Genomic DNA, 9,433 nt, shown 5'->3' on the forward strand with positions numbered 1-9,433 from the left:
CCATAGTTCATACGGTGTCGTCTCAACGAAATTATGTGGTGCCCTATTTAAAGTGAATGTGGTTGTCTCTAATGCCTAACCCATAAACTATAGTGGTACTTCGATAAGAGACATCATGGTATGCATATATCCAATAGGGTGCAGTTATGATGTTCGGACACACCATCACACTATGGTGTTCCAGGCTGTATTAGTTGTGAAACTATTTCCACAATGTCTTAATTCTGTGCCAAACTCGTGATTCAGATATTCATCTCTATGATCATATCATAGATATTTTATCCTCTTGTCACGATGATCTTTCAACTTCACCCTGAAATTATTTGAACCTTTCAATAATTCAGACTCATGATTCATCAAGTAAATGTACTCAACATCCACTCAAATTATCTGTGAAGTAAGAACATAACAATATCCACTACATGCCTCAGCACTCATTGGACTGTACACATCAAAATGTATTACTTCCAACAAGTTGCTATCTTGTTCCATCTTACTGAAAACGAGGCTTTTCAGTCATCTTGCCCGTGTGGTACGATTTGCATGTCCCAAGTGATTCAAAATCAAGTGAGTCAAAACGGTCCATTTGCATGGAGTTTCTTCATGCATATACACCAATAGACATGGTTTGCATGTCTCAAACTTTTCAAAAATGAGTGAGCCCAAAGATCCATTAATATGGAGCTTCTTCATGCGTTTTATACCGATATGACTTACGTGGCAGTGCCACAAGTAGGTGGTACTATCATTACTATCTTTTGGCATGAACATGTGTATCACTACGATCGAGATTTAATAAACCATTCATTTTAGGTGTAAGACCATTGAAGGTATTATTCAAATAAACAGAGTAACCATTATTCTCCTTAAATGAATAACCGTATTGCGATAGACGTAATCCAATCATGTCTATGCTCAACGCAAACACCAAATAACAATTATTTAGGTTTAACACCAATCTCTTTGGTAGAGGGAGCGTGCGATGCTTGATCATATCAAGCTTGGAAAAACTTCCAACACATATCGTCAGCTCACCTTTAGCTAGTCTCCGTTTTATTCCGTAGCTTTTATTTTCGAGTTACTAACACTGAGCAACCAAACCGGTATCTAATACCCTGGTGCTACTAGGAGTACTAGCAAAGTACACATTAACACAATGTATATCCAATATACTTCTATCGACCTTGCCAGCCTTCTTATCTACCAAGTATCTAGGGTAATTCTGCTCTAGTGGTTGTTCCCCTTATTACAGAAGCACTTAGTCTCGGGTTTGGGTTTTACCTTGGGTTTCTTCACTAGAGCAGCAGCTGATTTGCCGTTTCATGAAGTATCCCTTTGTTCCCTTGCCCTTCTTGAAACTAGTGGTTTCACCAACCATCAACAATTGATGCTCCTTCTTGATTTCTACTTTCGCGGTGTCAAACATCGCGAATACCTCAAGGATCATCATATCTATCCCTGATATGTTATAGTTCATCACGAAGCTCTAACAGCTTGGTGGCAATGACTTTGGAGAACCATCACTGTCTTATCTGGAAGATCAACTCCCACTTGATTCAAATGATTGTTGTACTCAGACAATCTGAGCACAAGCTCAACAATTGAGCTTTTCTCCTTAGTTTGCAGGTTAAGAAAGTCATCGGAGGTCTTATACCTCTTGACATGGGCACGAGCCTGAAATCCCAATTTCAGCCCTCAAAACATCTCATATGTTTCGCGATGTTTCAAAAACGTCTTTGGTGCCTCAACTCTAAACCGTTTAACTGAACTATCACGTAGTTATCAAAACGTGTATGTTCGATGTTCGAAACATCCACAAACGAAGTTTGGGGTTCAGCATACTGAGCAGTGCATTAAGGACATAAGCTTTCTACTGTCCGCATAATTGCTACTATCAACTTTCAACTAAACTTTCTCTAGGAACATATCTAAATAGTAGAACTATAGCGTGAGCTACGACATAATTTGCAAAATCCTTTTGACTATGTTCAGGATAATTAAGTTCATCTTATGAACTCCCACTCAGATAGACATCCCTCTAGTCATCTAAGTGATTACATGATCCGAGTCAAACTAGGCCGTGTCCGATCATCACGTGAGACGGACTAGTCATCATCGGTGAACATCTTCATGTTGATCGTATCTTCTATACGACTCATGCTCGACCTTTCGGTCTCCGTGTTCCGAGGCCATGTCTGTACATGCTAGGCTCGTCAAGTTAACCCTAAGTGTTTCGCGTGTGTTCCGAGGCCATGTCTGTACATGCTAGGCTCGTCAACACCCGTTGTATTTGAACGTCTGAATAAAACACCCGATCATCATGTGATGTTTTGAAACAGCGAACTGTCGCAACGGTGCACAGTTAGGGGAGAACACTTCTTGAAATTGTTGTAAGGGATCATCTTATTTACTACCGTCGTTCTAAGCAAATAAGATGTATAAACATGATAAACATCACATGCAATCAAATAGTGACATGATATGGCCATCATCACTTTGCTCCTTTTGATCTCCATCTTCGGGGCTCCATGATCATCATCGTCACCGGCATGACACCATGATCTCCATCATCGTGTCTTCATGAAGTTGCCTCGCCAACTATTACTTCTACTACTATGGCTAACGGTTAGCAATAAAGTAAAGTAATTACATGACGTTTAAGTTGACACGCAGGTCACAAATAAATAAAGACAACTCCTATGGCTCCTGCCGGTTGTCATACTCATCGACATGCAAGTCGTGATTCCTATTACAAGAACATGATCAATCTCATACATCACATATATCATTCATCATATCCTTTGGCCATATCACATCACATAGCATACCCTGCAAAAACAAGTTAGACGTCCTCTAATTGTTGTTTGCATGTTTTACGTGGCTGCTATGGGTTTCTAGCAAGAACGTTTCTTACCTACGCATGAACCACAACGTGATATGCCAATTGCTATTTACCCTTCATAAGGACCCTTTTCATCGAATCCGATCCGACTAAAGTGGGAGAGACAGACACCCGCCAGCCACCTTATGCAACTAGTGCATGTTTGTCGGTGGAACCGGTCTCACGTAAGCGTACGTGTAAGGTTGGTCCGAGCCGCTTCATCCCACGATGCCGCCGAATCAAGATAAGACTAGTAACGGCAAGCATATTGAACAATATCGACGCCCACAACTACTTTGTGTTCTACTCGTGCAAAGAATCTATGCAATAGACCTAGCTCATGATGCCACTGTTGGGGAACGTAGCAGAAATTCAAAATTTTCCTACGTATCACCAAGATCTATCTATGGAGAGACCAGCAACGAGTAGAAAGGAGAGTGCATCTACATACCCTTGTAGATCGCTAAGCGAAAGCGTTCAAGTGAACGGGGTTGATGGAGTCGTACTCGTCGTGATTCAGATCACCGATGATCCTAGTGCCGAACGGACGGCACCTCCGCGTTCAACACACGTACAGCTCGACGATGTCTCCCACGCCTTGATCCAGCAAGGAGAGAGGGAGAGGTTGAGGAAGACTCCATCCAGCAGGAGCACAATGGCGTGGTGGTGATGGAGGAGCGTGGCAATCCTGCAGGGCTTCGCCAAGCACCTACGGGAGAGGAGGAGGTGTCATGGGAGGGAGGGAGGCGCCAAGGGCTCAGGTATGGATGCCCTCCCTCCCCTCCACTATATATAGGGGCAGGGGAGAGGGGGGAGGCGCAGCCTTGCCCCCTCCTCCAAGGAAGGGGTGCGGCTAAGGAGGGGGGGAGGAGTCCATCCTCCCCAAGGCACCTCGGAGGTGCCTTCCCCCTTTAGGACTCTCCCCTTTTTCCTATATCTTGGCGCATGGGCCTCTAGGGGCTGGTGCCCTTGGCCCATGTAGGCCAAGGCGCACCCCCTACAGCCCATGTGGCCCCCCGGGGCAGGTGGCCCCACCCGGTGGGCCCCCGGGACCCTTCCGGTGGTCCCGGTACAATACCGATGACCCCGAAACTTGTCCCGATGGCCGAAACAGGACTTCCTATATATAAATCTTTACCTCCGGACCATTCCGGAACTCCTCGTGACGTCCGGGATCTCATCCGGGACTCCTAACAACATTCGGTAACCACATATAAGCTTCCTTTATAACCCTAGCGTCATCGAACCTTAAGTGTGTAGACCCTACGGGTTCGGGAGACATGCAGACATGACCGAGATGTTCTCCGGTCAATAACCAACAGCGGGATCTGGATACCCATGTTGGCTCCCACATGTTCCACGATGATCTCATCGGATGAACCACGATGTCAAGGACTCAATCGATCCCGTATACAATTCCCTTTGTCTAGTGGTATTGTACTTGCCCGAGATTCGATCGTCGGTATACCGATACCTTGTTCAATCTCGTTACCGGCAAGTCTCTTTACTCGTTCCGTAACACATCATCCCGTGATCAACCCCTTGGTCACATTGTGCACATTATGATGATGTCCTACCGAGTGGGCCCAGAGATACCTCTCCGTTTACACGGAGTGACAAAATCCCAATCTCGATTCGTGCCAACCCAACAGACACTTTCAGAGATACCCGTAGTGTACCTTTATAGCCACCCAGTTACGTTGTGACGTTTGGTACACCCAAAGCACTCCTACGGTATCCGGGAGTTGCACAATCTCATGGTCTAAGGAAATGATACTTGACATTAGAAAAGCTTTAGCATACGAACTACATGATCTTGTGCTAGGCTTAGGATTGGGTCTTGTCCATCACATCATTCTCCTAATGATGTGATCCCGTTATCAACGACATCCAATGTCCATGGTCAGGAAACCGTAACCATCTATTGATTAACGAGCTAGTCAACTAGAGGCTTACTAGGGACATGGTGTTGTCTATGTATCCACACATGTATCTGAGTTTCCTATCAATACAATTCTAGCATGGATAATAAACGATTATCATGAACAAGGAAATATAATAATAATCAATTTATTATTGCCTCTAGGGCATATTTCCAACATATATAGGAGGAAAAAGTAGGTCGGTGGACACTCAAGGGGCCCACGAGGGTGGGGCACGCACCCACCCCCACGGGGTGTGCCGGGCTCCCTCGTGGCCGCCTCCTCTGTTGCTTGACGTCCACTCCAAGTCCCTTGGATCACGTTTGTTCCAAAAAGGTCACTCCCGAAGGTTTCATTCCGTTTGGATTCCATTTGATATTCCTTTTCTTCGAAACACTGAAATAGGCAAAAAAACAGCAATTCGGGCTGGGCCTCCGGTTAGTAGGTTAGTCCCAAAAATGATATTAATGTGTAAAGTAAAGCCCATAAACATCCAAAATGGGTAATATAATAGCATGGAACAATCAAAAATTATAGAAACGTTGGAGATGTATCAGGTCCGTGCTGTCAGGTGGAGGAATAATTATTTTGCGCGTAATAAGGAGGCACTTCCTTGCTGCGGCCTGATACGTCTCCAATGTATCTATAATTTTTTATTCTTCCATGCTATTATATTACATATTTTGGATGTTTATGGGCTTTATTTTACACTTATATATCATTTTTGGGACTAACCTACTAACCGGAGGCCCAGCCCGGATTGCGTTTTTTTGCCTATTTCAGTGTTTCAAAGAAAAGGAATATCAAACGGAGTCCAAATGGAATGAAACCTTCGGGAGCGATCTTTTTGGAACAAACGTAATCCAAGAGACTTGGAGTGGACGTCAAGAAGCAGCCGAGGTGGCCACGAGGGTGCAAGGCGTGCCCTAGGGGGGGTGGGCGCGCCCCCACCCTCGTGGGCCCCTCGTGGCTCCCCTGACCTACCTCCTTCGCCTATGTGTGTGTGTGTATCACTACTAGGAAAAGGCCTACTAATGGCGCACTGGTTTTGCCTACTAATGGCGCATTACCAGTGCGCCATTAGTATCACGCCAGTAGTATTTTTTTACTAATGGCGCACCATGCAGTGCGCCATTAGTTTTGCCCACAGTGCGCCACTAGTGTATTCTATACTAATGGCGCACCACATGGTAGTGCGCCATTAGTAACAATTTTTTTAATTTTTTTTCTTAATCTCAGGTCACTATTTCACCTATGAGATATCCAACACATATATATATACAACAAGCATCCATATAACAATCATAGCCAACACACAAGTTCCATCATATATACATACATAGCGAACACACAAGTTCCATCATATATACATACATAGCCAACACACAAGTTTCACATTGTTCATCCAACACCGTTATCCATCAATTCACAAAAGTTTCACATTGATACAAAATAAAAACACAAATGGAAAAGAAGCACTCCATCCATGCAAGCTTCCGTGAATTAAATCAAATCTACAAAATGATAAACAAGAAGTTAGAAGAAGAAAAAGAAGAAGACTAGAAGAATACTAGAGGAAGAAGAACACTAGAAGAAGAATAAGAAGAATTTTGGAAAAGAATAAGAATAAGAAGAAGACTATAAGCTTATTATGTAAACTTGATCATTTTGTGCTAACATAAGTTATTTTGGAGCTAACCTATAGGAAACTAAGCATATAAGCTCTAAGTTTGTATATTAGAGCCAACTTAGGTAAAATGAAGCTAACCTATGTCATTTGGAAAAGAAGAAGAATAAGAAAAAGACTATAAGCTTATTATGTAAACTTGATCATTTTGTGCTAACATAAGTTATTTTGGAGCTAACCTATAGGAAACTAAGCATATAAGCTCTAAGTTTGCATATTAGAGCCAACTTAGGTAAAATGAAGCTAACCTATAGGAAACTAAGCATATTAGAGATAACATAGGTAACTAAGTATATATATATCATTTTGGAGATCTGACATACCTGACAAAGTTCAGTTCTCATGCATTGTTCTTCTCCTTCTCCTTCCTCAGCCTGATGCGCCAAGAGCGGCGAGGCGGTGGAGGCAGTGGGATGTAGTCTTCTACCACAATTGGCGTGGTCATGTCGCTTGGATCGCCGGCGCCACCACCGGTGCATGGTCATTGTCAGGCACCACCACCATCGTGAGGCCACCTTCAGGCACGACCATCGCTTGGTCATCCTCAGCCACCTCCATCTCTTGCCCATGGTCAGCCACCACCATCTCTTGCCCTTGGTCAGCCACCACCAGTGCTAGGTCATCCTCAGCCTGATGCCCATCGTCATCCTGCAGCTCATCATCCCCACTCTGCTCCTCTTCTCCCGCACTCCAGTCCGGATCATAATTCTTGTTGTCTATGCTGCTGCTTTCGCTACAGCCAGAATCGTTGCTGCTTTCGCTACAGTCATAGTCGCTGCTGCTTTGGCTGTAGCCAGTGTCGCTGCTGCTGCTCCCATTACCTGTCCAAAATGCAACAATGACCGTTAACAATCGATGTGAGACAAAGCCAAATGTAGAGGAATAAGAAGAGGCAGAACGTACCAGCATCATCATCGTCAGCATAGCGCATGCGACACATAGTCGTGTTGAACACCTTCACGATGAGCATGGTGGCGTTGTTGTCATACCTGAAGAGAAGGAAGTACCCCAACCGCAGGTCGTAGGCACGGTAGAACTTCTCCCACCCACGAGACAAGTACATGTGGCCCTCCTTGATCACCAAGTCCACATCCCACTGCCTGCGAAACCCACTGCTGGCCTGTCATAGCTTCACATTATTTGGCGGATCTTCACCCATCAGCATGTTCATAAAACTATCAGGCAGCCTCTGCAGTTTGGGACAATGAGTGATGTAGCAAACAACAGATATCATAATGAGATGGGTGAAGGGGAGATCTCTCGTTTTATATACCTGCGTCATGGATGATACTGAAGTCTCAAGTATGATAGTGAAGAACTCGGAAGCATCCAACTCATACTGCAGTGTCGCAGAGCGGCGGTGGCTGCTTCCCGCCATCTCTGATAAGCAGCAAAAGAGACCAATTAGTACCCTTATAACAGATCATAAAACATGCATGATAACATGCATGATGCCCATCATGCATCATTTTCTAACCAAGGCATAGCTTAGGAAAACCACTTGCTTTGACCAGAACTAGCTGATTACCCCAAATCTCATGGTAAGATTAGCAAGGTAGAGCATTTCTCTTACATGACCATAGCAATAATGACACACTCCCCTAATTATTTTGCCTGCCACTAGGATGAGCACTTAATATGGATTGATTGTGCTTTCATTTTAAATTTGCAGGTAAGAACAATGAACTTATAGAAACTCCTTAATATGAATATTATACCGATGATAAAAGAAGTGAGACAAGAAGTGTCTGCAGCCTTGAGTAGATTCCCGGGACCTGAAGGTTGTTCACCCTGCTCATATCAAATATTATGTTGTATTAGCAGCAAGTAGATGTAAACTAACCTATAGCTAGAAACTAAACATATAAATGGTTGAAATACATAATTCTAGCTGTAAACTAACCTATAGCTGGAAGAAACTAACTAGAAAAAGTGAAACATGGGAGGAACCTGCTGTCAGTTTTAAAGAAGCTGATTTTTTTGAGGGGTAAGAAGCTGAATTGGTCATTCTCCATAGAAATCATACCAATTCTAGCTACATGGGGGAGCTGCTAATTCATCTTCACCAACAAAATTCAGTGAATTAAGCACATAATCCAGTCAAGCTAGCTATCGCTACCAATTGCTGCTACTTCAGTTTTAAGCAAGCATCACTATGGTACTCCAAATCATTAAGTCAAGCTACTACAGTGCAAGCTAGTGCTACTGCATCAATGGCCATGTAATGCTTCTGGGGCCTGAGTGGATATGTTTATATGCAAATTGACCATAAAGCAGTGATCTGCACATTGGTCCACATGTCTGAGTCAACTAAGTTGGGACATCTAAGTAGGATCTTCGACACAAACAGTACATCCCCCATGGTCATGGAAGCAACTGACAAGCGTCGACAGATCAGATCAACAATTACGTTCGTTTAGTACAAAAAATCAACTAGAAATTCAACAGACACAATTAAATAAAGTAATTTTACAATGATATTAAGTAGGACAGACAAAAGGCCAAGTAGCACAAGGGAGGAACATTTTTTGCAAGAACATCTACACGGTACATGCACACTTCTGTACGGCTACACTATCTAACCTTTCCTACTCCTACTCCTCCCAACTACCTACACCTACCTATGGCCAAGCAGGCCAGGGAGGGACACACACACAAGAAGCATTCTTCTTGGTGCTGTCATTTTCGCGTCAGGAACTGAAGCAGAAGAGGGACGCGCCGGCACATCTTCCCCTCTCCAAAACCAAAACAAGATGTGCGGCCAACATCCCTCGCTAGTGGCTATTCCCTAGGAGACAGCTAGTTGCTGTAGTCTACAGCGGATCGTTTACGTGCAGGTGGAGGCGGCGTGCCTCCGCGGCGGCGCGAGCATGAAGAGGGACTCGATGTCCGGCAGTTGGAAGTAGCTTAGCATCAGCATCAGCGGCGGTGGGGGTGGAATTT

This window comes from Triticum dicoccoides, chromosome 3B, assembly GCF_002162155.2.
Source record: "Triticum dicoccoides isolate Atlit2015 ecotype Zavitan chromosome 3B, WEW_v2.0, whole genome shotgun sequence".
Classification (NCBI taxonomy): domain Eukaryota; kingdom Viridiplantae; phylum Streptophyta; class Magnoliopsida; order Poales; family Poaceae; genus Triticum; species Triticum dicoccoides.